General features: G+C 46.5%; 1 protein-coding gene across 1 annotated transcript in view; it reads left to right on the top strand.

Annotated features, from left to right (window-relative positions):
* The window catches only part of LOC128700902 (serine-rich adhesin for platelets), a 492,925-nt gene that overhangs the window by 316,162 nt on the left and 148,871 nt on the right, over positions 1 to 27,892 (top strand). The window lies entirely within an intron of this gene.

The following is a 27,892-nucleotide window of genomic DNA, read 5'->3' as shown; positions in this document are numbered from 1 at the left end:
ATTCTCCTGTTTCCCGTTTATGTCATTCTTAGAGGTGGTCATTCCACCAGGTGTGTTGTCATTCCATTACCAAGTGTGTTGTGGTCATTCCATCACCAGGTGTGTTGTCATTCCATCACCAGGTGTGTTGTCATTCCATCACCAGGTGTGTTGTCATTCCATCACCAGGTGTGTTGTCATTCCATCACCAGGTGTGTTGTCATTCCATTACCAGGTGTGTTGCGTTGTCATTCCATCACCAGGTGTGTTGTCATTCCATCACCAGGTGTGTTGTCATTCCATCACTAGGTGTGTTGTCATTCCATCACCAGGTGTGTTGTCATTCCATCACTAGGTGTGTTGTCATTCCATCACCAGGTGTGTTGTCATTCCATCACCAGGTGTGTTGTCATTCCATTACCAAGTGTGTTGTGGTCATTCCATCACCAGGTGTGTTGTCATTCCATCACCAGGTGTGTTGTCATTCCATCACCAGGTGTGTTGTCATTCCATCACCAGGTGTGTTGTCATTCCATCATCAGGTGTGTTGTCATTCCATCACCAGGTGTGTTGTCATTCCATTACCAGGTGTGTTGCGTTGTCATTCCATCACCAGGTGTGTTGTCATTCCATCACCAGGTGTGTTGTCATTCCATCACTAGGTGTGTTGTCATTCCATCACCAGGTGTGTTGTCATTCCATCATCAGGTGTGTTGTCATTCCATCACCAGGTGTGTTGTCATTCCATTACCAGGTGTGTTGCGTTGTCATTCCATCACCAGGTGTGTTGTCATTCCATCACCAGGTGTGTTGTCATTCCATCACCAGGTGTGGTGTCATTCCATCAACAGGTGTGTTGTCATTCCATCACCAGGTGTGTTGTCATTCCATCACCAGGTGTGTTGTCATTCCGTCACCAGGTGTGTTGTCATTCCATCAGGTGTGTTGTCATTCCATCACCAGGTGTGTTGTCATTCCATCACCAGGTGTGTCATTCCATCACCAGGTGTGTTGTCATTCCATCACCAAGTGTGTTGTCATTCCATCACCAGGTGTGTTGTCATTCCATCACCAGGTGTGTCATTCCATCACCAGGTGTGTTGTCATTCCATCACCAGGTGTGTCATTCCATCACCAGGTGTGTTGTCATTCCATCACCAGGTGTGTCATTCCATCAGGTATGTTGTCATTCCATCACCAGGTGTGTCATTCCATCAGGTGTGTTGTCATTCCATCACCAGGTGTGTCATTCCATCAGGTGTGTTGTCATTCCATCACCAGGTGTGTTGTCATTCCATCACCAGGTGTGTCATTCCATCACCAGGTGTGTTGTCATTCCATCACCAGGTGTGTTGTCATTCCATCACCAGGTGTGTTGTCATTCCATCACCAGGTGTGTTGTCATTCCATCACCAGGTGTGTTGTCATTCCATCACCAGGTGTGTTGTCATTCCATCACCAGGTGTGTTGTCATTCCTGTAGAGACTTCACGACTCTTTCTACATACAAAAGCCTTATAAAAAAAATTTCATCTTATAGGCCTCTTGTTTTTATAAACTTTATTTTTTCACCCTCTAGGCCTAATATTTACCCCACTGGCTTGAATTCTTCATCCTATAGGCCCCAGTTCATCCTATTGGCTTCAATTCTACATCCTATAGTCCCCAATTAATCCTATTGGCTTCAATTCTACATCCTATAGTCCCCAATTCATAGGCCTCAATTCTTCATCCTATAGACCCCACTATCCTATAGATTCTTCGTCACCTATCGGCATTATACTTGTCATCCTATGGCTCACGTATTACATCCTATGGAGACCAGAACTGAGCTGCGTAATCTGAAGGTGAATATTTAAATGGTATACATTACTGACCTGTTGATAAGTAGGACAAGTGTGTAGCAGTTAGGTATCTTTATTGCGAAACGTTTCGCCAACACAGCAGGCTTCTTCAGTCGAGTACAGAGGAGGCAGCGGAAGCAGTGGAGTTGTGAAGACGGTGTAATCAGTCCATCATCCTTGAGGACGTAGTTTTGAGGGGGTTAGTCCCTCAGCCTGGAGAAGAGTTTTGCTCCATAGTCTGGTGCAATGTTCCAGACTATGGAGCAGAACTCTTCTCCAGGCTGAGGGACTGACCACCTCAAAACTACGTCTTCAAGGATTATGGACTGATTACGTCGTCTTTACGTCACTACTACTTATGCTCACTATTCCATACCCGACTGAAGAGGCCTAATGAGTAGGCGAAACGTATAGTATTCCGTAGTATGGAGATCAGAAGTGAGCGGATTCCTATTACACTCGTGTGTCCCTTAGCTCGATCGCTAGCGCACTCTTCTTATACACTGAGGTTCGGGGGTCGATCCCCAGTACGGCTGAAAACCATTAGGACGTGTTTACATATGACACCTGCTGGCCCTGTTCAGCCATCAGTAGGTACCTGAGTGTTGGTCAGCTGGTGTGGGTCGTATTCTTGTTCTACACGACCTTATTGCTATACCAGCACGACCTTATTGCTATACCAGCACGACCTTATTGCTATCCCAGCACGTCCTTATTGCTATACCAGCACGACCTTATTGCTATCCCAGCACGACCTTATTGCTATACCAACACGACCTTATTGCTATACCAACACGACCTTATTGCTATCCCAGCACGTCCTTATTGCTATACCAGCACGTCCTTATTGCTATCCCAGCACGACCTTATTGCTATACCAACACGACCTTATTGCTATACCAACACGACCTTATTGCTATACCAGCACGACCTTATTGCTATCCCAGCACGTCCTTATTGCTATCCCAGCACGTCCTTATTGCTATCCCAGCACGACCTTATTGCTATACCAACACGACCTTATTGCTATCCCAGCACGACCTCATTGCTATCCCAACACGACCTTATTGCTATCCCAGCACGTCCTTATTGCTATACCAGCACGTCCTTATTGCTATCCCAGCACGACCTTATTGCTATACCAACACGACCTTATTGCTATACCAACACGACCTTATTGCTATACCAGCACGACCTTATTGCTATCCCAGCACGACCTTATTGCTATCCCAACACGACCTTATTGCTATCCCAGCACGTCCTTATTGCTATACCAGCACGACCTTATTGCTATACCAACACGACCTTATTGCTATCCCAGCACGACCTCATTGCTATCCCAACACGACCTTATTGCTATCCCAACACGACCTTATTGCTATCCCAGCACGTCCTTATTGCTATCCCAGCACGACCTTAATGCTATCCCAGCACGACCTTATTATCCCAGCACGACTTTATTGCTATCCCAGCACGACTTCACTGCCATCCCAGCACCACCTCACCTTCGCCCCAGCACCGCCACCACCATCCCAGCACCACCACCACCTTCATTCCAGCACCACCTCACCTTCACCCCAGCACCACCTCACCACGACCTCACCTTCATCCCAGCACGACCTCACCTTCACCCCAGCACCACCTCACCTTCACCCCAGCACCACCTCACCTTCACCCCAGCACCACCTCACCTTCATCCCAGCACGACCTCACCTTCACCTCAGCACGACTTGACCTTCACCCCAGCACGACCTCACCTTCACCCCAGCACGACCTCACCTTCACCCCAGCACCACCTCACCTTCACCTCACCACGACCTCACCTTCACCTCAGCACGACCTCACCTTCACCCCAGCACGACCTCACCTTCACCCCAGCACCACGTCACCTTCACCTCACCACGACCTCACCTTCACCTCAGCACGACCTCACCTTCACCCCAGAACATCCTTAAGCAGCCTCTCACGAAATCTTTCTCATCAAAAGGCTTGTTAGACGTTCATAAAATTCCCTGATGCCTTTTGTCTTACGTAAATTAATAGTTTTTATCTAGTTTATTTGTGGAATGTCTTAGATTGCTAGTATACCGTTGATGTAGCTTCCCTACCGTTGTGGAATGTCTTAGATTGCTAGTATACCGTTGATGTAGCTTCCCTACCGTTGTGGAATGTCTTAGATTGCTAGTATACCGTTGATGTAGCTTCCCTACCGTTGTGGAATGTCTTAGATTGCTAGTATACCGTTGATGTAGCTTCCCTACCGTTGTGGAATGTCTTAGATTGCTAGTATACCGTTGATGTAGCTTCCCTACCGTTGTGGAATGTCTTAGATTGCTAGTATACCGTTGATGTAGCTTCCCTACCGTTGTGGAATGTCTTAGATTGCTAGTATACCGTTGATGAAGCTTCCCTACCGTTGTGGAATGTCTTAGATTGCTAGTATACCGTTGATGTAGCTTCCCTACCGTTGTGGAATGTCTTAGATTGCTAGTATACCGTTGATGTAGCTTCCCTACCGTTGTGGAATGTCTTAGATTGCTAGTATACCGTTGATGTAGCTTCCCTACCGTTGTGGAATGTCTTAGATTGCTAGTATACCGTTGATGTAGCTTCCCTACCGTTGTGGAATGTCTTAGATTGCTAGTATACCGTTGATGTAGCTTCCCTACCGTTGTGGAATGTCTTAGATTGCTAGTATACCGTTGATGTAGCTTCCCTACCGTTGTGGAATGTCTTAGATTGCTAGTATACCGTTGATGTAGCTTCCCTACCGTTGTGGAATGTCTTAGATTGCTAGTATACCGTTGATGTAGCTTCCTTACCGTTGTGGAATGTCTTAGATTGCTAGTATACCGTTGATATAGCTTCCCTACCGTTGTGGAATGTCTTAGATTGCTAGTATACCGTTGATGTAGCTTCCCTACCGTTGTGGAATGTCTTAGATTGCTAGTATACCGTTGATGTAGCTTCCCTACCGTTGTGGAATGTCTTAGATTGCTAGTATACCGTTGATGTAGCTTCCCTACCGTTGTGGAATGTCTTAGATTGCTAGTATACCGTTGATGTAGCTTCCCTACCGTTGTGGAATGTCTTAGATTGCTAGTATACCGTTGATGTAGCTTCCCTACCGTTGTGGAATGTCTTAGATTGCTAGTATACCGTTGATGTAGCTTCCTTACCGTTGTGGAATGTCTTAGATTGCTAGTATACCGTTGATGTAGCTTCCCTACCGTTGTGGAATGTCTTAGATTGCTAGTATACCGTTGATGTAGCTTCCCTACCGTTGTGGAATGTCTTAGATTGCTAGTATACCGTTGATGTAGCTTCCCTACCGTTGTGGAATATCTTAGATTGCTAGTATACCGTTGATGTAGCTTCCCTACCGTTGTGGAATGTCTTAGATTGCTAGTATACCGTTGATGTAGCTTCCCTACCGTTGTGGAATGTCTTAGATTGCTAGTATACCGTTGATGTAGCTTCCCTACCGTTGTGGAATGTCTTAGATTGCTAGTATACCGTTGATGTAGCTTCCCTACCGTTGTGGAATGACTTAGATTGCTAGTATACCGTTGATGTATCTTTCCTACCGTTGTGGAATGCCTTAGATTGCTAGTATACCGTTGATGTAGCTTCCCTACCGTTGTGGAATGTCTTAGATTGCTAGTATACCGTTGATGTAGCTTCCCTACCGTTGTGGAATGTCTTAATGATTTCTAGTATACTGTTTACCGTTGCTGTAGATTCCCTACCGTTGTGGAATGTCTTAATGGATACTGTTTATCTTCGCTGTTTTGCTTACTGTTGCCAAATACGATAACGGGTGTTTGGTGTACCATTTGCGATATTCCCGTTTCCTTACTGTTGTGGAATGTCTTTGAATTTGTTATAATGACATTAAATTTTCTGTTTTGCATAATTTAAAATGGTATCAGTGGAATGTATTTGGAAACTGGTATCAGTGGAATGTATCTGGAAACTGGTATCAGTGGAATGTATCTGGAAACTGGTATCAGTGGAATGTATCTGGTGACTGGTATCAGTGGAATGTATCTGGAAACTGGTATCAGTGGAATGTATCTGTAAACTGGTATCAGTGGAATGTATCTGGAAACTGGTATCAGTGGAATGTATCTGGAAACTGGTATCAGTGGAATGTATCTGGAAACTGGTATCAGTGGAATGTATCTGGTGACTGGTATCAGTGGAATGTATCTGGAAACTGGTATCAGTGGAATGTATCTGGTGACTGGTATCAGTGGAATGTATCTGGAAACTGGTATCAGTGGAATGTATCTGGAAACTGGTATCAGTGGAATGTATCTGGAAACTGGTATCAGTGGAATGTATCTGGAAACTGGTATCAGTGGAATGTATCTGGAAACTTGTATCAGTGGAATGTATCTGGAAACTGGTATCAGTGGAATGTATCTGGAAACTGGTATCAGTGGAATGTATCTGGAAACTTGTATCAGTGGAATGTATCTGGAAACTGGTATCAGTGGAATGTATCTGGAAACTGGTATCAGTGGAATGTATCTGGAAACTGGTATCAGTGGAATGTATCTGGAAACTGGTATCAGTGGAATGTATCTGGAAACTGGTATCAGTGGAATGTATCTGGAAACTGGTATCAGTGGAATGTATCTGGTGACTGGTATCAGTGGAATGTATCTGGAAACTGGTATCAGTGGAATGTATCTGGAAACTGGTATCAGTGGAATGTATCTGGAAACTTGTTTCAGTGGAATGTATCTGGAAACTGGTATCAGTGGAATGTATCTGGAAACTGGTATCAGTGGAATGTATCTGGTGACTGGTATCAGTGGAATGTATCTGGAAACTGGTATCAGTGGAATGTATCTGGAAACTGGTATCAGTGGTATGTATCTGGAAACTGGTATCAGTGGAATGTATCTGGGAACTGGTATCAGTGGAATGTATCTGGAAACTGGTATCAGTGGAATGTATCTGGTGACTGGTATCAGTGGAATGTATCTGGGAACTGGTATCAGTGGAATGTATCTGGTGACTGGTATCAGTGGAATGTATCTGGAAACTTGTATCAGTGGAATGTATCTGGTGACTGGTATCAGTGGAATGTATCTGGAAACTGGTATCAGTGGAATGTATCTGGTGACTGGTATCAGTGGAATGTATCTGGAAACTTGTATCAGTGGAATGTATCTGGAAACTGGTATCAGTGGAATGTTTCTGTAAACTGGTATCAGTGGAATGTATCTGGAAACTTGTATCAATGGAATGTATCTGGAAACTGGTATCAGTGGAATGTATCTGGAAACTGGTATCAGTGGAATGTATCTGGTGACTGGTATCAGTGGAATGTATCTGGAAACTGGTATCAGTGGAATGTATCTGGAAACTGGTATCAGTGGAATGTATCTGGAAACTGGTATCAGTGGAATGTATCTGGAAACTGGTATCAGTGGAATGTATCTGGAAACTGGTATCAGTGGAATGTATCTGGTGACTGGTATCAGTGGAATGTATCTGGAAACTGGTATCAGTGGAATGTATCTGGTGACTGGTATCAGTGGAATGTATCTGGTGACTGGTATCAGTGGAATGTATCTGGTGACTGGTATCAGTGGAATGTATCTGGTGACTGGTATCAGTGGAATGTATCTGGTGACTGGTATCAGTGGAATGTATCTGGTGACTGGTATCAGTGGAATGTATCTGGTGACTGGTATCAGTGGAATGTATCTGGTGACTGGTATCAGTGGAATGTATCTGGTGACTGGTATCAGTGGAATGTATCTGGTGACTGGTATCAGTGGAATGTATCTGGTGACTGGTATCAGTGGAATGTATCTGGTGACTGGTATCAGTGGAATGTATCTGGAAACTGGTATCAGTGGAATGTATCTGGTGACTGGTATCAGTGGAATGTATCTGGTGACTGGTATCAGTGGAATGTATCTGGTGACTGGTATCAGTGGAATGTATCTGGTGACTGGTATCAGTGGAATGTATCTGGAAACTGGTATCAGTGGAATGTATCTGGTGACTGGTATCAGTGGAATGTATCTGGTGACTGGTATCAGTGGAATGTATCTGGAAACTGGTATCAGTGGAATGTATCTGGTGACTGGTATCAGTGGAATGTATCTGGTGACTGGTATCAGTGGAATGTATCTGGTGACTGGTATCAGTGGAATGTATCTGGTGACTGGTATCAGTGGAATGTATCTGGAAACTGGTATCAGTGGAATGTATCTGGAAACTTGTATCAGTGGAATGTATCTGGTGACTGGTATCAGTGGAATGTATCTGGTGACTGGTATCAGTGGAATGTATCTGGTGACTGGTATCAGTGGAATGTATCTGGTGACTGGTATCAGTGGAATGTATCTGGAAACTGGTATCAGTGGAATGTATCTGGTGACTGGTATCAGTGGAATGTATCTGGAAACTGGTATCAGTGGAATGTATATTTTGTATCATTCCGTTCTGTAGTTATTATCTGTATTTGCTTTTAATTTGTGGTGATCTGTTGTTACTGTTTCTACTGTTACCGTTGCTACTGTTATTGTTGCTACTGTTGCGTGACCGCCGTTGGGGTGAGCTGGTTTTACCCTCAGCAACTACCACTATCACCACTACCAGCACACTACTACCACTATCACCACTACCAGCACACTACTACCACTACCAGCACACTACTACCACTATCCCCACTACCACCACACTACTACCACTATCACCACTACCAGCACACTACTACCACTATCACCACTACCAGCACACTACTACCACTATCACCACTACCAGCACACTACTACCACTATCACCACTACCAGCACACTACTACCACTATCACCACTACCAGCACACTACTACCACTACCAGCACACTACTACCACTATCCCCACTACCACCACACTACTACCACTATCACCACTACCACCACACTACTACCACTATCACCACTACCAGCACACTACTACCACTACCAGCACACTACTACCACTACCAGCACACTACTACCACTATCCCCACTACCACCACACTACTACCACTATCACCACTACCACCACACTACTACCACTATCACCACTATCACCACTACCACCACACTACTACCCCTACCACCACTACCACCACACTACTACCACTATCACCACTACCACCACACTACTACCACTATCGCCATTACGACCACTATTACCACTATCGCCATTACCACCACTACTACCACTATCGACATTACCTCCACTACCACCACACTCTTACCACTATCGCCACTACCACCACTATCGCTACTACCACCACACTATTACCACTATCGCCACTACCACCACTATCGCCACTACCACCACAATACTACCACTCTCGCCAGAACCACCACCACTACTACCACTATCGCCAGAACCACCACCACTACTACCACTATCGCCACTACCACCACACTACTCCCACTACCGTTGCTGGTACTTGCTACTACCACTACTACCACCACTACCACCACCACCACCACCACCACCACCATCACTACTACCACCACCACCATCACTACTACCACCACCACCATCATCACTACTACCACCACCACCATCACTACCACCACCACCATCACTACTACCACCACCACCATCATCACTACCACCATCATCACTACTACCACCACCATCACTACTACCACCACTCTCACTACTTCCACCATCACTACTACCACCACCACCATCATCACTACTACCACCACCACCACCATCACTACTACCACCACCACCGCCACCACCATCACTACTACCACCATCACTACTACCACCACCACCACCATCATAACTACCACCACCACCATCACTACTACCACCACCACCATCACTACTACCACCACCACCATCACTACTACCACCACCACCACCATCACTACTACCACCACCACCATCACTACTACCACCACCATCACTACTACCACCACCACCATCATCACTACTACCACCACCACCACCATCATTACTACCACCACCACCACCATCATCACTACCACCACCACCATCACTACTACCACCACCACCACCATCACTACTACCACCACCACCACCATCACTACTACCACCACCACCACCATCACTACTACCACCACCACCACCATCACTACTACCACCACCACCACCACCATCATCACTACTACCACCACCACCACCATCACTACCACTACTACCACCACCACCACTATCACTACTACCACCACCACTATCACTACTACCACCACCATCACTACTACCACCACCATCACTACTACCACCACCACAATCACTACTACCACCACCACCATCTCTACTACCACCACCATCATCACTACTACCACCACCATCATCACTACTACCACCACCACCATCACTACTACCACCACCACCACCATCACTACTACCACCACCATCATCATCATCACTACCACTACTACCACAATCTTGTCTTACCAATATTCTACCTAGGGATATTCATTTACAAAGTGCTTAAGAAACCCTTATTTCCTTTCTAGAAGTGTCATAGTTCTTTGTAAATCTTGTTCCGTCTTACCAACAATCATTTACAACCACCTGTCTACTTAATGTCTACCCTCTTGAGAAATATTCATTTACAAATTATCCTGTTTAGTTTTCCTATCCTGATTCATTTACAAATTATCCTGCCTACTGAGATTCATTTACAAATTATCCTGTCTAGTTTTCCTATCCTGATTCATTTACAAATTATCCTGCCTACTGAGATTCATTTACAAATTATCCTGTCTAGTTTTCCTATCCTGCCTGCCTACTGAGATTCATTTACAAATTTACAAATTTTCCTGTCTAGTTTTCCTATCCTGATTCATTTACAAATTATCCTGCCTACTGAGATTCATTTACAAATTATCCTGTCGGTGATTCATTTACAAATTATCCTGTCCAGTTTTCCTATCCTGATTCATTTACAAATTATCCTGCCTACTGAGATTCATTTACAAATTATCCTGTCTAGTTTTCCTATCCTGATTCATTTGTAAATTATCCTGCCTACTGAGATTCATTTACAAATTATCCTGTCTAATTTTCCTATCCTGATTCATTTACAAATTATCCTGCCTATTGAGATTCATTTACAAATTATCCTGCCTATTGAGATTCATTTACAAATTATCATGTCGGAGATTCATTTACAAATTATCCTGTCTAGTTTTTCTATCCTGATTCATTTACAAATTATCCTGCCTGAGATTCATTTACAAATTATCCTGTCTAGTTTTCCTATCCTGATTCATTTACAAATTATCCTGCCTACTGAGATTCATTTACAAATTATCCTATCCTGTCTAGTTTTCCTATCCTGATTCGTTTACAAATTATCCTGCCTACTGAGATTCGTTTACAAATTATCCTGTCTAGTTTTCCTATCCTGATTCATTTACAAATTATCCTGTCTACTGAGATTCATTTACAAATTATCCTGTCTATTGAGATTCATTTACAAATTATCCTGCCTATTGAGATTCATTTACAAATTATCCTGTCTAGTTTTCCTATCCTGATTCATTTACAAATTATCCTGCCTACTGAGATTCATTTACAAATTATCCTGTCTAGTTTTCCTATCCTGATTCATTTACAAATTATCCTGCCTACTGAGATTCATTTACAAATTATCCTGTCGGAGATTCATTTACAAATTATCCTGTCTAGTTTTCCTATCCTGATTCATTTACAAATTATCCTGCCTACTGAGATTCATTTACAAATTATCCTGTCTAGTTTTTCTATCCTGATTCATTTACAAATTATCCTGCCTACTGAGATTCATTTACAAATTATCCTGTCTAGTTTTCCTATCCTGATTCATTTACAAATTATCCTGCCTACTGAGATTCATTTCCAAATTATCCTGTCGGAGATTCATTTACAAATTATCCTGTCTAGTTTTCCTATCCTGATTCATTTACAAATTATCCTGCCTACTGAGATTCATTTACAAATTATCCTGTCTAGTTTTTCTATCCTGATTCATTTACAAATTATCCTGCCTACTGAGATTCATTTACAAATTATCCTGTCTAGTTTTCCTATCCTGATTCATTTACAAATTATCCTGCCTACTGAGATTCATTTACAAATTATCCTGTCGGAGATTCATTTACAAATTATCCTGTCTAGTTTTCCTATCCTGATTCATTTACAAATTATCCTGCCTACTGAGATTCATTTACAAATTATCCTGTCGGAGATTCATTTACAAATTATCCTGTCTAGTTTTCCTATCCTGATTCATTTACAAATTATCCTGCCTACTGAGATTCATTTACAAATTATCCTGTCTAGTTTTCCTATCCTGATTCATTTACAAATTATCCTGCCTACTGAGATTCATTTACAAATTATCCTGCCTACTGAGATTCATTTACAAATTATCCTGTCTAGTTTTCCTATCCTGATTCATTTACAAATTATCCTGCCTATTGAGATTCATTTACAAATTATCCTTTCGGAGATTCATTTACAAATTATCCTGTCTAGTTTTTCTATCCTGATTCATTTACAAATTATCCTGCCTACTGAGATTCATTTACAAATTATCCTGTCTAGTTTTCCTATCCTGATTCATTTACAAATTATCCTGCCTACTGAGATTCATTTACAAATTATCCTGTCGGATATTCATTTATAAATTCACCTGTTAATTCTTTTTCATTAACCATCTGTCTTCATTTACAAAGACTATCAATTCTGTATAAAGATATTTACAAAGTTCTGTCTCAACTTTTTCAGAGTTACTTTCCCTAGCAGACTACATTTGTCAACCTCCTTGTCAACTTTTTTCTCTTTTTTTTAAGCAAAAGTTTTTTACAAAGTTCCCTTCTAACACACTCCCCCTCCCCCCCCCCTGCATTTACAAAGTTCGCTCCAACTCTTTCCTCTGTCTTCATTTACAGAATTCTCTGTCGCCTCTCTCGTCTCCCTTCATTTACAAAGCTCCCTGTCCCTATCATTTACAAAGCTACCTGCCCCTATCATTTACAAAGCTCCCTGCCACCATTTACAAATGTCCCTGCCACCATCATTTACATATGTCTCTGCAACCATCATTTACAAAGCTCTCTGCCCCTATCATTTACAGAACACCCTGCCACCATCATTAACAAAGCTCCCTGTCACCATTTACAAAACTCCCTGCCACCATCAATTACAATGGTACCTCTGTATTCCAGAACGCATTTCTATCCGTCCTGAAGCCTGGGGTCCAGAACTAAGCTATATTGTTCAAGTTCTTACTGATGACGTGTACCGTTGTAACGCAACCTTTGTAATATAATTGGCACGCCCTGTTGGCAGGGGCCTGTTGGCAGGGCGTGGGTGCCACCATCATGGTGCTGCCATGGCAGGCTGCAGAGGGCCTCCCATCACGGTAGCTGAGTAGTCAATTGCAGGGTTATGGAAGAAAGGTTGCTAGTCTTCCATTGGCTTGCAGATATTGCATGTGTGGCTGAGGGCGGCTCGGGTTGGCTGGGCGGCAGGTGGCGGTGAAGGGGGCGGCGACCCCCTCTCTCATCACCCCTCTCCCCAACACCTCTCTAGTTTTGTCCTAATGACGGGCTTCTTGCAAGATTGCATAGATTGAATACATCGTCATTGTTGCTACCCAGATAGATTTATTGGTGGTGTGGGAGGGTGATGGGTGGTAGGGGGCGGGCATGTGCCACCCTCTCATTGGGCGGCGAGGTTGCAGCGGCCGCCCAGCCCCGCCCACTTGTCAATACGCCCCGCCCAGCGCCCCCAACCCACCCCTACCCGCCTCTAAGCTCTCTCTCATTGCTTACAAAGGACCCACAGACTAGCAGAATGCATCACAGCTCTTTCTTGCTTTAAGTCACAGCTGCTGTAGCACAGTCGTACCTTGTGCTGTGCTGCTGTGCTGGGTGGGTGTGCACAGCCTACACCCCGCCCACACCCCTCCTTTGACGAGTTATATGACCACACCCATACTTCAGCTGGGTGTTACTGGTTCCCCCCTAACACCCACCCCGCCTACCCACCCACCCCGCCCACTTTACAGTGAGTTGCTGGCACACGCTCTAACCCAGGCTGCCCACCTCTGGCCGCCCACCCCTGGCCGCCCACCCCTGGCCGCCCATCCCACCCTTCATCATTCATTCCATTTCATCCTGACTAACCGTAATGCCTCCGTAGACCCCTCCTGTTGGTCCCTCCTGTAGACCCCTCCTGTTGGTCCCTCCTGTAGACCCCTCCTGTTGGTCCCTCCTGTAGACCCCTCCTGTTGGTCCCTCCTGTAGACCCCTCCTGTTGGTCCCTCCTGTACACCCCTCCTGTTGGTCCCTCCTGTAGACCCCTCCTGTAGACCCCTCCTGTTGGTCCCTCCTGTAGACCCCTCCTGTTGGTCCCTCCTGTAGACCCCTCCTGTTGGTCCCTCCTGTAGACCCCTCCTGTTGGTCCCTCCTGTAGACCCCTCCTGTTGGTCCCTCCTGTAGACCCCTCCTGTTGGTCCCTCCTGTAGACCCCTCCTGTTGGTCCCTCCTGTAGACCCCTCCTGTTGGTCCCTCCTGTAGACCCCTCCTGTTGGTCCCTCCTGTAGACCCCTCCTGTAGACCCCTCCTGTTGGTCCCTCCTGTAGACCCCTCCTGTTGGTCCCTCCTGTAGACCCCTCCTGTTGGTCCCTCCTGTAGACCCCTCCTGTTGGTCCCTCCTGTAGACCCCTCCTGTTGGTCCCTCCTGTAGACCCCTCCTGTTGGTCCCTCCTGTAGACCCCTCCTGTTGGTCCCTCCTGTAGACCCCTCCTGTTGGTCCCTTCTGTAGACCCCTTCTGTTGGTCCCTCCTGTAGACCCCTCCTGTATGGTCCTCTTGCAGACCCCTCCTGTAGGTTCCTCTTGTGGACCTCTCCTGTAGGTTCCTCTTGTGGACCCCTCCTGTAGGTCCCTCCTGTAGACCCTGTAGGTCCCCCTTGTAGACCAATCATGTTGGACCCTCCTGTAGACCCCTCCTGTTGGTCCCTCCTGTAGACCCCTCCGGCAGACCCCACCTATAGACCCCTCCAATAGACCCCTCCTATAGACCCCTCCTGTAGGTCCCTCTTGTAGACCCCACTTGTAGACCCCTCCTGTTGGTCCCTCCTGTAGACCCCTCCTGTTGGTCCCTCCTGTAGACCCCTCCTGTTGGTCCCTCCTGTAGACCCTTCCTGATGGACCCTCCTGTAAACCCCTCCTGTTGGTCCCTCTTGTAGACCACTCCTGTTGGTCCCTCCTGTAAACCCCTCCTGTAGACCCCTCCTGTTGGTACCTCATGTAGACCCCTCCTGTTGGACCCTCCTGTAGACCCCTCCTGTTGGTCCCTCTTGTAGACCACTCCTGTTGGTCCCTCCTGTAAATCCCTCCTATAGACCCCTTCTGTAGACCCCTCCTGTTGGTACCTCCTGTTGACCCCTCCTGTTGGCCCCGCTTGTAGATATCTCCATTTGATCCCTCCTGTAGACCCCTCCTGTAGGTCCCTCTTGTTGACCCCTCCTGTAGGTCCCTCCCGTAGACCCCTCCTGTTGGGCCCTCCTGTAGACCCCTCCTGCTGGTCCCTCCTGTAGACCCCTTTTGTTGGACCCTCCTGTAGACTGCTCCTGTAGGTCCCTCTTGTAGACTCCTGTAGACCCCTCCTGTTGGACCCTTCTGTAGACCCCTCCTGTTGGTCCCTCCTGTAGACCCCTCCTGTTGGACCCTCCTGTAGGCCGCTCCTGTAGGTCCCTCTTGTAGACTCCTGTAGACCCCTCCTGTTGGTTCCTCCTGTAGACCCCTCCTGTTGGTCCCTCCTCTAGACCCCTCCTATTGGACCCTCCTGTTGGTCCCTCCTGTCCCCTCCTGTTGGTCCCTTCTGTAGACCCCTCCTGTTGGTACCTCCTGTAGACCATTCCTGTAGGTCCCTCTTGTAGACCCCTCCTGTAGGTCCCTCTTGTAGACCCCTCCTGTAGGTCCCTCTTGTAGACCCCTCCTGTAGGTCCCTCTTGTAGACCCCTCCTGTAGGTCCCTCTTGTAGACCCCTTCTGTAGGTCCCTCTTGTAGACCCCTTCTGTAGGTCCCTCTTGTAGACCCCTTCTGTAGATCCCTCTTGTAGACCCCTTCTGTAGATCCCTCTTGTAGACCCCTCCTGTTGGTCCCTCTTGTAGACCCCTCCTGTAGATCCCTCTTGTAGACCCCTCCTGTTGGTCCCTCTTGTAGACCCCTCAACTCTGCCTTGCAACACACCAACACTCCAGGCTGAGGGACTGATCACCTCAGACTCCTCCTCATCTTCCACTTTTCTCAGCATTGGACTGAAGAAGTCACTGACTGGCGAAACGTTTCCAGGATAAAGGTACCTAAATGTTGCACAAGTGTCTCATTCATCACTACAGAAATTACACGTAAATAAAAGAGCGAAACTGTTGACGACGCTTCGGTCCGACTTGTGACTAGTTAATGGTCGTAGTAGGACCGAAACATCGCCATATGTTTCTCCTACGTGTGCGTTATTTGTGTAAAACAAAGATGCCCAGTTGTTGTGCAGAGATCTCATCAATATCTGCTGGTAGTGTGTTGAAGAGTCTTGGTCCCCACATATTCACCCCTTATCTTCACTAGGGTTACTCCCCTCCCCCCACACGCAGACACCCTCTATACCTACCTACGTACCTACCTACCTACGTACCTACCTACCTACCTACGTACCTACCTACCTACGTACCTACCTACCTACCTACGTACCTACCTACCTACCTACGTACCTACCTACGTACCTACCTACCTACCTACCTACCTACCTACCTACCTACGTACCTACCTACGTACCTACCTACGTACCTACCTACCTACCTACCTACCTACGTACCTACCTACCTACCTACCTACCTACCTACGTACGTACCTACCTACCTACCTACCTACCTACCTACCTACCTACCTACCTACCTACCTTCCACTTCAGTAAGTTGTAACAGTGCTTAGAGAGCAGGCCCTTATCTATCTACCACTACTCTCTACACTTCTTCTTCCTCTCCTTATCCCGTCCCAATCTTCGTCTCGTATATATACTCTCTCTCTTAACTTTTTGTGTTAGTGTGTGACTATTTAATGTAAGTGTTGTCAGGCGTTTACAGTAATTTAGAAGATTTAGTTGAGATAGGCTGTTGATGCTGTGTTGGCAGTGTACTACCTCTGTACATACTGTGTTGGCAGTGTACTACCTCTGTACATACTGTGTTGGCAGTGTACTACCTCTGTACATACTGTGTTGGCAGTGTACTACCTCTGTACATACTGTGTTGGCAGTGTACTACCTCTGTACATACTGTGTTGGCAGTGTACTACCTCTGTACATACTGTGTTGGCAGTGTACTACCTCTGTACATACTGTGTTGGCAGTGTACTACCTCTGTACATACTGTGTTGGCAGTGTACTACCTCTGTACATACTGTGTTGGCAGTGTATTACCTCTGTACATACTGTGTTGGCAGTGTACTACCTCTGTACATACTGTGTTGGCAGTGTACTACCTCTGTACATACTGTGTTGGCAGTGTACTACCTCTGTACATACTGTGTTGGAAGTGTAGTGTACTACCTCTGTACATACTGTGTTGGCAGTGTACTACCACTGTACATACTGTGTTGGCAGTGTACTACCTCTGTACATACTGTATTGGCAGTGTACTACCTCTGTACATACTGTGTTGGCAGTGTACTACCTCTGTACATACTGTGTTGGCAGTGTACTACCTCTGTACATACTGTGTTGGCAGTGTACTACCTCTGTACATACTGTGTTGGCAGTGTACTACCTCTGTACATACTGTGTTGGCAGTGTACTACCTCTGTACATACTGTGTTGGCAGTGTACTACCTCTGTACATACTGTGTTGGCAGTGTACTACCTCTGTACATACTGTGTTGGCAGTGTACTACCTCTGTACATACTGTGTTGGCAGTGTACTACCTCTGTACATACTGTGTTGGCAGTGTACTACCTCTGTACATACTGTGTTGGCAGTGTACTACCTCTGTACATACTGTGTTGGCAGTGTACTACCTCTGTACATACTGTGTTGGCAGTGTACTACCTCTGTACATACTGTGTTGGCAGTGTACTACCTCTGTACATACTGTGTTGGCAGTGTACTACCTCTGTACATACTGTGTTGGCAGTGTACTACCTCTGTACATACTGTGTTGGCAGTGTACTACCTCTGTACATACTGTGTTGGCAGTGTACTACCTCTGTACATACTGTGTTGGCAGTGTACTACCTCTGTACATGTGTTGGCAGTGTACTACCTCTGTACATACTGTGTTGGCAGTGTACCTCTGTACCTCTGTACATACTGTGTTGGCAGTGTACTACCTCTGTACATACTGTGTTGGCAGTGTACTACCTCTGTACATACTGTGTTGGCAGTGTACTACCTCTGTACATACTGTGTTGGCAGTGTATACCTCTGTACCTCTGTACATACTGTGTTGGCAGTGTACTACCTCTGTACATACTGTGTTGGCAGTGTACTACCTCTGTACATACTGTGTTGGCAGTGTGTACATGTTGTGTTGGCAGTGTACTACCTCTGTACATGTTGTGTTGGCAGTGTACTACCTCTGTACATGTTGTGTTGGCAGTGTACTACCTCTGTACATGCTGTGTTGGCAGTGTACTACCTCTGTACATACTGTGTTGGCAGTGTACTACCTCTGTACATACTGTGTTGGCAGTGTACTACCTCTGTACATACTGTGTTGGCAGTGTACTACCTCTGTACATGCTATGTTGGCAGTGTACTACCTCTGTACATACTGTGTTGGCAGTGTACTACCTCTGTACATACTGTGTTGGCAGTGTACTACCTCTGTACATACTGTGTTGGCAGTGTACTACCTCTGTACGTCGTGCATTATTAATATTTACATTTTCCAGCTGTGGTATCTCTCCTGCCTTGCAAGGCACTCAGTATACAGTGTTAAAGTTGTAAGAGCAAGCGTGGTGGTGGTGGTGGTGGTAGTGGTGTGGTGGTGTGTGGTGGTGGTGGTGGTGTGTGGTGGTGGTGTGTGGTTGTGGTGGTGTGTGGTGGTGGTGGTGTGTGGTGGTGGTGGTGTGTGGTTGTGGTGGTGTGTGGTGGTGGTGGTGGTGGTGGTGTGTGGTGGTGGTGTGTGGTTGTGGTGGTGTGTGGTTGTGGTGTGTGGTTGTGGTGGTGTGTGGTGGTGGTGGTGTGTGGTGGTGGTGGTGTGTGGTTGTGGTGGTGTGTGGTGGTGGTGGTGGTGGTGGTGGTGGTGGTAGTGGTGTGGTGGTGTGTGGTGTGTGGTGGTGGTGTGTGGTGGTGTGTGGTGGTGGTGGTGTATGGTGGTGAGTGTGGTGGTGGTGGTGTGTGGTTGTGTGTATGGTGGTGTGTGTGGTGGTGGTGGTGGTGGTGTGTGTGGTGGTATGTGGTGGTGGTGTGTGGTGGTGGTGGTGGTGGTGGTGTTGGTGTATGGTATTGGTGTGTTGTGGTGGTGGTGGTGGTGGTGGTAGTGGTGTGGTGGTGTGTGGTGGTGGTGTGTGGTTGTGGTGGTGTGTGGTGGTGGTGGTGGTGGTGGTGGTGGTGGTGTGTGGTGGTGGTGTGTGGTTGTGGTGGTGTGTGGTGGTGTGTGGTGGTGGTGGTGTGTGGTGGTGGTGTGTGGTTGTGGTGGTGTGTGGTGGTGGTGGTGGGGGTGGTGTGTGGTGGTGGTGGTGGTGGTGGTGTTGGTGTATGGTATTGGTGTGTTGTGGTGGTGATGGTGTGTGGTGGTGGTGTGTGGTGGTGGTGGTGGTGGTGGTTGTGTGGTAGTGGTGGTGGTGATGATGTGTAGTGGTGTGGTGGTGGTGGTGTGGTGGTGGTGGTGTGGTGGTGTGTGGTGGTAGTGGTGTGGTGGTGGTGTGTGGTGGTAGTGGTGTGTGGTGGTGGTGGTGGTAGTGGTGTGTGGTGATGGAGGTAGTGGTGTGTGGTGGTGGTGGTGGTGGTGGTGGTGTGTGGTGGTGTGTGGTGTTGGTGTATGGTATTGGTGTGTTGTGGTGGTGATGGTGTGTGGTGGTGGTGTGTGGTGGTGGTGTGTGGTGGTGTGGTGGTGGTGGTGTGTGGTGGTGGTGTGTGGTGGTGGTGTGGTGGTGGTGGTGGTGGTGGTGGTGGTGGGGGTGTGTGTGGTGGTGGTGGTGTGGTGGTGGTGGTGGTGGTGGTGGTGTGTGGTGTTGGTGTATGGTATTGGTGTGTTGTGGTGGTGATGGTGTGTGGTGGTGGTGTGGTAGTGGTGGTGTGTGGTGGTGGTGGTAGTGGTGGTGGTGGTAGTGGTGGTGTGTGGTGGTGGTGTGTGGTGGTAGTGGTGTGTGGTGGTGGTAGTGGTGTGTGGTGGTGGTGTGCGATGGTGGTGGTAGTGGTGGTGTGTGGTGGTGGTGGTGGTAGTCAGTTGTAGTGTTGTGTTGTAGTGTTGTGAAAGTTATCACAACGTCCACAAGGTGTCATAAATACCAACAAGGATCTCTGGCATATTTTTTTATTTACAAAGTTGTTTATTATGTTGGAGTGTATGGTATCAGTCGTGATGTGGTCTTGCTCCATACAGACTGCCATATCTACTGTTCACTACACAAATAACCCGCGTATAGGAGAGAAGCTTACCACCATTTACTAGTCACAATAACACACGACGGTAAGGGAGCCAGTATATATTACGGAGGGGAACGGGGATGGGATAGAAAGGGGAAAAAAGAAATCTAGAAGTAGTTATAGAGGTAATGCTGGTAGTGAAAGTAGTAATGGTAGTAGTAGTAGTAGTAGTAGTAGTAGTAGTAGTAGTGATAGTAGTAGTAGGGGAAGTAATGGCAGAACTGGTACTAAGCTGGCCTTCGCTGCATCCCCCACTTCCCAGTGCCTTGTATTTATTCGGTACCGTCATACATGTCCGTTTGTTCATAGTAGCTACTGCACAGTTGTCTTCCCTCATTCGATTCCCATCTCGGGTAGTCTGTTGTCATGGATATTGTATCTGAGTATCTCATAATTTGTGTATCTCTGGCTCTAAGGTCATCTAGAGCTGTGACTCTCTTGGGGTCTCTCTCTCTTAGCTCTGGAACCAGTCTTCTTGCCGATCTCTGAACTGCTTCAAATTTCGGTTTATATATGATGACAAGAGGGTTGCATGTTGGCGCTGTGTACTCCAGTGGTGTGTGTCTGTCTCTTGGTTCATTTTCCATAAGGCTATTTTTTATGTCGTGCTGCGTGAGACGCCAGTGTTATTGTATCTCTCTCTCAGGAGAGATGTCATGTTCACTCCCAGGTGTCTCTGATTTTATGGTATATCTCCCTCCCAGATGGTGCTTTCCCTCTGTATCTCCCTCTCAGATGGTGCTTTCCCTCTGTATCTCTCTCTCAGATGGTGCTTTCCCTCTGTATCTCCCTCTCAGATGGTGCTTTCCCTCTGTATCTCCCTCTCAGATGGTCCTTTTCCTCCGTACTTCCCTCTCAGATGGCCCTTTTCCTATGTACTTCCCTCTCAGATGTACTCTTCCTCAAGCCGCCTACCTCCTGACTCCATCCACTTAACCTTGCATTTTCTGGTGATTGATATCCAGTAGCCACTTCCTAGACCACTCTTGTAACTTATCAAGTCTTCCTGTAGAATGTTGCTATACTCTTCCCTCTCTATTCTCCTCATTAGTTTCGTAAAATCCTCATTCATATGTAATTCTCTCCTTCACCCAGTAGCTCATTTTCATATGTCAGAAACAGTGTAGGTTCAAGGTGTGAATCTTTCGGTACCTCTCTTGGTATTTTTGTCTCTATCTAAAGGGTTTGCATATTTCATAAGAGTAATATAGTTGTGGTGTATAGTGGTTGTGTGGTGTGATGTGTTGTGGTGTGTTGTGGTGTGATGTGTTGGTGGTGTGTTGTGGTGTGATGTGATGGTGGTGTGTTGTGGTGTGATGTGTTGGTGTTGTGGTGTGTAGTGGTTGTGTGGTGTGATGTGTTGGTGTGTTGTGGTGTGATGTGTTGGTGGTGTGTTGTGGTGTGATGTGATGGTGGTGTGTTGTGGTGTGATGTGTTGGTGTTGTGGTGTGTAGTGGTTGTGTGGTGTGATGTGTTGGTGTGTTGTGGTGTGATGTGTTGGTGGTGTGTTGTGGTGTGATGTGATGGTGTGATGTGTTGGTGGTGTGTTGTGGTGTGATGTGTTGGTGGTGTGTTGTGGTGTGATGTGATGGTGGTGTGTTGTGGTGTGATGTGTTGGTGTGTTGTGGTGTGTAGTGGTTGTGTGGTGTGATGTGTTGGTGGTGTGTTGTGGTGTGTAGTGGTTGTGTGGTGTGATGTGTTGGTGGTGTGTTGTGGTGTGTAGTGGTTGTGTGGTGTGACGTGTTGGTGGTGTGTTGTGGTGTGTAGTGGTTGTGTGGTGTGATGTGTTGGTAGTGTGTTGTGGTGTGATGTGATGGTGTGTTGTGGTGTGATGTGATGGTGTGTTGTGGTGTGATGTGATGGTGGTGTGTTGTGATGTGATGTGATGGTGGTGTGTTGTGGTGTGATGTGTTGGTGGTGTGTTGTGGTGTGATGTGTTGGTGGTGTGTTGTGGTGTGTAGTGGTTGTGTGGTGTGATGTGTTGTGGTGTGATGTGTTGGTGGTGTGTTGTGGTGTGATGTGTTGGTGGTGTGTTGTGGTGTGTAGTTGTTGTGTGGTGTGATGTGTTGGTGGTGTGTAGTGGTGTGGTGTGTTGTGGTGTGATGTGTTGGTGGTGTGTTGTGGTGTGATGTGTTGGTGGTGTGTTGTGGTGTGATGTGATGGTGGTGTGGTGTGATGTGATGGTGGTGTGTTGTGGTGTGATGTGTTGGTGGTGTGTTGTGGTGTGTAGTGGTTGTGTGGTGTGATGTGTTGGTGGTGTGTTGTGGTGTGTAGTGGTTGTGTGGTGTGATGTGTTGGTGTGTTGTGGTGTGATGTGTTGGTGGTGTGTTGTGGTGTGATGTGATGGTGGTGTGTTGTGGTGTGATGTGTTGGTGTGTTGTGGTGTGATGTGTTGGTGGTGTGTTGTGTGTAGTGGTTGTGTGGTGTGATGTGTTGGTGGTGTGTTGTGGTGTGTAGTGGTTGTGTGGTGTGATGTGTTGGTGGTGTGTTGTGGTGTGTAGTTGTTGTGTGGTGTGATGTGTTGGTGTGTTGTGGTGTGATGTGATGGTGTGTTGTGGTGTGATGTGTTGGTGGTGTGTTGTGGTGTGATGTGATGGTGTGTTGTGGTGTGATGTGTTGGTGGTGTGTTGTGGTGTGATGTGATGGTGTGTTGTGGTGTGATGTGTTGGTGGTGTGTTGTGGTGTCTAGTGGTTGTGTGGTGTGATGTGTTGGTAGTGTGTTGTGGTGTGATGTGATGGTGTGTTGTGGTGTGATGTGATGGTGGTGTGTTGTGGTGTGATGGTGTGTTGTGATGTGATGGTGGTGTGTTGTGATGTGATGGTGGTGTGTTGTGATGTGATGGTGTGTTGTGATGTGATGGTGGTGTGTTGTGGTGTGTAGTGGTTGTGTGGTGTGATGTATTGGTGGTGTGTTGTGGTGTGATGTGTTGTGGTGTGATGTGATGGTGTGTTGTGATGTGATGTGTTGGTGGTGTGTTGTGGTGTGTAGTGGTTGTGTGGTGTGATGTGTTGGTGGTGTGTTGTGGTGTGTAGTGGTTGTGTGGTGTGATGTGTTGGTGGTGTGTTGTGGTGTGTAGTGGTTGTGTGGTGTGATGTGTTGGTGGTGTGTTGTGGTGTGATGTGTTGGTGGTGTTGTGGTGTGATGTGATGGTGTGTTGTGGTGTGATGTGATGGTGGTGTGTTGTGATGTGTTGGTGGTGTGTTGTGGTGTGATGTGATGGTGGTGTTGTGGTGTGATGTGATGGTGTGTTGTGATGTGATGTGATGGTGTGTTGTGGTGTGATGTGGTGGTGGTGTGTTGTGTGATGTGATGGTGGTGTGTTGTGGTGTGATGTGGTGTGATGTGATGGTGGTGTGTTGTGGTGTGATGTGGTGTGTTGTGGTGTGATGTGATGGTGTGTTGTGTGATGTGATGGTGGTGTGTTGTGTGATGTGATGGTGGTGTGTTGTGGTGTGATGTGTTGGTGGCGTGTTGTGGTGTGATGTGTTGGTGGCGTGTTGTGGTGTGATGTGATGGTGGTGTGTTGTGGTGTGATGTGTTGGTGTTGTGTTGTGGTGTGATGTGTTGGTGGTGTGTTGTGGTGTGATGTGTTGGTGTGATGGGGTGTGATTTGTTGGTGGTGTGTTGTGGTGTGATGTATTGGTGGCGTGTTGTGGTGTGATGTGTTGGTGGCTTGTGGTGTGATGTATTGGTGGCGTGTTGTGGTGTGATGTGTTGGTGTGTTGTGGTGTGATGTATTGGTGGCGTGTTGTGGTGTGATGTGATGGTGGTGTGTTGTGGTGTGATGTATTGGTGGCGTGTTGTGGTATGATGTGTTGGTGGTGTGATGTGTTGGTGGTGTGTTGTGGTGTGATGTGTTGTGGTGTGATGTGTTGGTGTGTTGTGGTGTGGTGTGTTGGTGGTGTGTTGTGTGATGTGTTGGTGGTGTGTTGTGGTGTGATGTGTTGGTGGTGTGATGTGTTGGTGGTGTGATGTGTTGGTGTGTTGTGTGATGTGTTGGTGGTGTGTTGTGGTGTGAAAAATAAGTCACAGTACTGTGACTGGAACAGTAAGTTCCAGGGTATGGTTGTGGTGTGATAAGTTGTGGTGTGATGTGTTGGTGGTGTGTTGTGGTTTGATGTGTTGGTGTGTTGTGGTGTGATGCGATGGTGTGTTGTGTGATGTGATGGTGGTGTGTTGTGGTGTGATGTGATGGTGGTGTGTTGTGATGTGTTGGTGGTGTGTTGTGGTTTGATGTGTTGGTGTGTTGTGGTGTGATGCGATGGTGTGTTGTGTGGTGTGATGGTGGTGTGTTGTGGTGTGATGTGATGGTGTGTTGTGGTGTGATGTGATGATGGTGTGTTGTGGTGTGATGTGTTGGTGGTGTGTTGTGGTGTGTTGGTGGTGTGTTGTGGTGTGAAAAATAAGTCACAGTACTGTGACTGGAACAGTAAGTTCCAGGGTATGGTTGTGGTGTGGTAAGTTGTGGTGTGTAGTGGTGTGATGTGATGGTGTTGTGGTGTGATGTGTTGGTGGTGTGTTGTGGTGTGATGTGATGGTGTGTAGTGGTGTGATGTGATGGTGGTGTGATGTGTTGGTGGTGTGATGTGTTGGTGGTGTGTTGTGGTTTGATGTGTTGGTGTGTTGTGGTGTGATGCGATGGTGTGTTGTGTGATGTGATGGTGGTGTGTTGTGGTGTGATGTGATGGTGGTGTGTTGTGGTGTGATGTGTGTTGTGGTGTGGTGTGATGGTGGTGTGTTGTGGTGTGATGTGATGGTGGTGTGTTGTGGTGTGATGTGTTGGTGGTGTGTTGTGGCGTGATGTGTTGGTGGTGTGTTGTGGTGTGATGTGTTGGTGGTGTGTTGTGGTGTGAAAAATGTCACAGTACTGTGACTGGAACAGTAAGTTCCAGGGTATGGTTGTGGTGTGGTAAGTTGTGGTGTGTAGTGGTGTGATGTGATGGTGTTATGGTGTGATGTGTTGGTGGTGTGTTGTGGTGTGATGTGTTGGTGGTGTGTTGTGGTGTGATGTGTTGGTGGTGTGTTGTGGTGTGAAAAATGTCACAGTACTGTGACTGGAACAGTAAGTTCCAGGGTATGGTTGTGGTGTGGTAAGTTGTGGTGTGTAGTGGTGTGATGTGATGGTGTTATGGTGTGATGTGTTGGTGGTGTGTTGTGGTGTGATGTGTTGGTGGTGTGTTGTGGTGTGATGTGTTGGTGGTGTGTTGTGGTGTGAAAAATGTCACAGTACTGTGACTGGAACAGTAAGTTCCAGGGTATGGTTGTGGTGTGGTAAGTTGTGGTGTGTAGTGGTGTGATGTGATGGTGTTATGGTGTGATGTGTTGGTGGTGTGTTGTGGTGTGATGTGTTGGTGGTGTGTTGTGGTGTGATGTGTTGGTGGTGTGTTGTGGTGTGATGTGGTGTGTTGTGTTGGTGGTGTGTTGTGGTGTGATGTGTTGGTGGTGTGTTGTGGTGTGATGTGTTGGTGGTGTGTTGTGGTGTGATGTGAGCAATAAAAGTCATAGTACCGTGGCTGTAACAGTTCACAAAAATCCCGAGCTTAGGGACATTATACCGAGGTTTCTATCCAACCTGACCCAATGTCAAGTCACAACTGAAACCTGTACTCTCACCCGGACTAACCTCCAAGTTGCATAAACTCTGCTTATTCTGATACTAAAGGGACTTTCTTTTCACCCAAAAGCTTATGCTGTCAAATTTCTTGCTCTTTGCTTTCCCTACATTTCCAGTCTTCAGAATTTTGATAAATGAGACATTTGAGTATGTTTATTTTGGAAACGTTTCGCTAGCCAGTGGCTTCTTCAGTTCAGTGTAGAAAAAGGTGGAAGATGAGGAGTTGAGGTAATCAGTCCCTCAGCTTGGAGACGATATGTTCAGTCCATCAGTCTTGATAAAAGTGCAGTATATTTGCGGAGATGAGGCGGAGCAGTGGTAGGCGGAGTCACCAGTGGGCAAAACATCTAGTTGAAGTAGGTCGTGCCTAGAGGTTAAATAGGATTTGAAGAATTCTTTGCAGCAAAATCCCAAGATGTTGCAGTTTCGAAAACCGACCAGTTGTTGTTAACTACAACCTCAGTCCTCTGGATAGTGTTAAACTTGATTGTCTTCAGACTAATGCCTTTCGCAATGTTTTTTTCGTGCTAGGTAAATGGACACAAGTGCAACTAATGTGACATTTTATTGTAGCAACGTTTCGCTCTCCAGGAGCTTTGTCAAGCCGGCTTGACAAGCTCCTGGAGAGCGAAACGTTGCCACAATAAAATGTCACATTAGTTGCACTTGTGTCCTTTTACCCAACATATTGTCGGTAATTCTACCAACATTAATACGATACTTTTCACACTTCTCTTGTTACTGAGGCTTCGGTATATACTTCTTTTCCTGGTCATCTTGTCCTCTCCAATACTTTGTTAAACCTGCCATTCTCTTCACAGACTTGGAGCACAAAAGAAATGTTAGCCTTCCTGACACTATCACGGCTCTTTTCCTCCATGTCAGAGATCACAGTCACCCTACTAACTGGTCCTCCAGTTAACACTAGTCGTCAAAGACACTACCTTCTTGAATCATACATTATAGACACCTTCAACCAGGGAACTGGTGAGGTCTAAACCCATGGCAATTGACCCCTAATACAGGCCAGTGCGTTAACCACTGGGCCAGTTGGTTCTAATAAGATTCATCGAACTAGGTATATTTCTATACACCATGGGCCCCAGTATGGGCATAGTGGTGGCCCATGCTAACCTCCCTATGTTGTATAGATACCTAGTTGGATGAATCTTATTAGAACCAGCTGGTCCAGTGGTTAACGCACTGGCCTGTGAGTTTAACGACTTGCTTGGGTTTAAACCCCACTCGTTCCCTGATTTGTTTGCAATCGTTTTATTAAGATTTCGTGAGTTGTAGACAACTTTCCTAAGATAAATCTTAATGGAGATAAATGGCGTAAAATACCGACTGTGGAAGAATAAACAAAAGCAGTATATACCGATACTTTGTTAACAACGTTTCGCCCACACCGCGTACTTTATCAAGTCACAAACAGATCTACCTGGGCAAAAGGTACATGAATATATAAAGTCCACTGTATGGGCGAAACGTTGCCAGTAAAGAATTGCATTATACTGCATCTGTGTTTATGAATCTTAATCCTGGCTTTACTTTTGAATAGGCCTACTCTTCTCAATACATTGTCGCACGTTCTAATCCTAAAAACAATCGTGACTTGATCCAAACCACTACTACTACTACAACCACTACTACCACCACTACCACCACTACCACCACCACTACCACCACCACTACCACCACCACTACCACCACCACCACCACCACCACCACCACTACCACCACTACTACTACTTCTACAACCACTACTACTACAACCACTACCACCACTACTACTACTACTTCTACAACCACTACTACTACAAC

Source organism: Cherax quadricarinatus, chromosome 94, assembly GCF_038502225.1.
Source record: "Cherax quadricarinatus isolate ZL_2023a chromosome 94, ASM3850222v1, whole genome shotgun sequence".
NCBI classification, from domain to species: domain Eukaryota; kingdom Metazoa; phylum Arthropoda; class Malacostraca; order Decapoda; family Parastacidae; genus Cherax; species Cherax quadricarinatus.
Note: the sequence above shows the minus strand (reverse complement) of the source record. Positions and strands in the feature narration are given on the sequence as shown.